Source organism: Lathyrus oleraceus, chromosome 6 (genome assembly GCF_024323335.1).
Source record: "Lathyrus oleraceus cultivar Zhongwan6 chromosome 6, CAAS_Psat_ZW6_1.0, whole genome shotgun sequence".
NCBI lineage: Eukaryota > Viridiplantae > Streptophyta > Magnoliopsida > Fabales > Fabaceae > Lathyrus > Lathyrus oleraceus.
Window position 1 is genome coordinate 13,569,254 of NC_066584.1, and position 2,819 is coordinate 13,572,072.

The 2,819-nt window shown below is 33.9% G+C and overlaps 1 non-coding gene across 1 annotated transcript; it reads right to left on the bottom strand.

Moving 5' to 3' along the window:
• Nucleotides 1–452: 452 nt before the first annotated feature.
• TRNAL-UAG (transfer RNA leucine (anticodon UAG)) lies at nucleotides 453–532 on the bottom strand. Its single transcript has one exon. It is a non-coding gene; the product is annotated as a tRNA-Leu (tRNA).
• Nucleotides 533–2,819: the final 2,287 nt, after the last annotated feature.

A 2,819-nucleotide genomic window follows, 5' to 3' on the forward strand; every position in this document is an offset into this window, starting at 1 on the left:
CAAATATAAAAGAAATAGAGTATCCAAGAAAAATCCATTTAATTGGTGTTCTACTTTAGACATCACCTTTTTATAAGTTACATTAAATTTTATAATTTTCTCTTATATTTAACCAAGAGAAAAAAAACTCATTTAATTACTTTGATAAATTCATATTTAATTTTAATTGTTTTGTTGACTAATTCAAAATCTTTAAATAAAAAATTGATTTTATTGATGCATATTTTAATTTTTTGTATTGTTTTTATAAATTTTTAGTTAATATTTTTTTAAAGTAGAAATTGACTTGGGCCATATAATCTTGTGTTGTTATTATTATTATTATTATAAGCCCAAGAAGAAAGTTAGTCCATATATTTATTCATAATGATCCATGGAACTGGAAGGAAGATACGCTCTGTGTGAATTTATTCATAATTTAAATCAGGAATTGGAAAAGAAAAACCTTAAATTGACGGCTGTGGGATTTGAACCCACGCCCTTTCGGACCAGAGCCTAAATCTGGCGCCTTAGACCACTCGGCCAAACCGTCGCTCTGTTGGTAAGCGTTCATTATTAATACTAATCATATTATCTTTTATTTCAGTTACTTTATTTCTTTTGATCACAAATAATAGTGTTATATTATTCTTTATGTTGTGTGTGGGGACATAATATCATGCGTTAAACATTATCATAATAAATATAATATATTTGTGCAGTAGAAATTCACTAGCGTGTAAGTAATATATTCAAGCTAGCTAGGAACTAGAATTGAAAATTTTGTGCATCAAAGTCCACGCGTTCAACACATTTAACTTACAATGACGACAAAAGTTGATTTTCACTAGAAAAAAAGTTCTAGTATGAACATTATAACGTATATACACTGCCTTATTACGTTCATTCATTTGTCTCTCTTACACACAAAGAGTATTTGGCCTAACATTTGACACCTTCTTAAGTAATCAAAGACGGTGTTTTATCTTTATCCATTCTTATCATAGTTTCTGAATTTTTGTTACCGAAGAAAAGTAATTAGTCTGATAAATGACACGTACAATATAAAGTAATTACACGACAAGAATTTCACTTTCCTTTTCTTCTACATCGTATATATAATAAGCATACATGTAAAACGTAACACACCTCATTGTTTAATGTTTTTGGATGGATGGATGATTGGCTGTTAGCAATCTTGTAGGACCATTTACATCAATGAATATTAAAAGAAAGTACAATTCAAGAAAAGGTAATAACTATTTGAGGATATAAGTAAGTGCACGTGTCTTTGCCATCAACACAGTTTCATCATTGTGTAAAATGCCAAATTTTTATTCTTATCTATAAACATCCTCATCCTCTACTCCACTGCATACTATTTTTTCTAAATCATTATTTATTGTTTGGGATAGATACTTTTCTTTTTGTTGGTATGCTTGTTAAAAATAAAGGAAAATGGGATAAGGAGGAAAAATAAAACGTGACCAACACTTAACATGTGTGAAACGCTACGACTACATGTGTCGGCAACGGGGAATATCATGCATCATTTAGTAGATCCGGATTGATTCCAATCCACTCTGAAACTTGGTCTAAGAGACTGAACATGTACATAGCCCCTCAATTATGAGTCGTGTAAGGGAGAAGTGTTTAACTAAAGTGCTCCAAGAGAACTGACATGTACAAAAAAATTTAAGCATAAGCCGTGTAAGGGTGAAGTGTTTCACCAAAGTCCTCCAAGAGAAAGTACATGTATACAACCCCTCAAGCATGAGCCGTTTAAGGACGAAATGCTTTTTTAAGACCAACTACCCATCAACCGGCGTGTCTCAAGGGGTTCTCCTTTTCAGGCAAGTTCACTCTTATTTCCCAAAATGTGTTGGTCTTGGACTATGACCGGACAATGTTCATTGGTCATTTGGCTGACTCACTTCTCTTAACTATTATGATGGTCAATAGTCTTGGAAATAGGTGTCACTCATGACCTACCCTATTTCCTACACTCTTAATTGGATAAGCATAAATGCAGTCGTAACTTGGTTTGTCACTCAAATCTTATGAAAGGAGTTCATACGCTCTCATTTCTCTCATCTTTTCTCTCTAACCCAAAAACTCTTAGTAAGTTTCTCTTCGGAATTCTCTCTTTCAAGTTTTAAATTTTCAACAAAAGCCCATTAAGTCATGTAAAGCCATATTTCTTTTGTGGCTTTCCTTTTTTTCTTACATGGTGTTTATTCGGGAATGTGACCCATCTGGGTGGGTCATTGAGCCTCATAATGATGTTGAAATATGTGTGTTATGGAATAGGTGCTTGCAAATTTTGAGACGGGGTGTGGGGATAGTGGATTGGATAATCATAGAAATAAAGTTATTTTATGGTTATGATAACTTGTTTAGTGATAGTTTTGGGGGTAGGTTGCCTGGTGATAAAGACATTGACTTAGTGTCTTCTACTTTAGGTCTGTGTAACTATGCCATGACACTCAATATCTTAAAACCGAAATCCTTCTATGAAAACTCCATGAATATTAATTTGATCTGCCTCGAAGATAATTGTATATGAGCCTTATGACTAGACCTAGAGTTGTTAAACACCGGGAACGAGGCCAGTGTGATTCTGGAGGCGTGTTTTCCCTATAAGAAGATCTGCATGCGGCGACCTTAAGGGGTAAAGGATGAGTACTTCTTTTTCAAAACTGGAGTGATCAAGGACTTCAGGGTTGATACCCCTTTTGCCATCTCGTAGTCTGAGATCCTGAAGGTCATTAAACTTTCCGCTTCCCAGCTACATTCGAACATTTCAATGTTTATTAGAGCCTTCGAGATCATATGTTGGG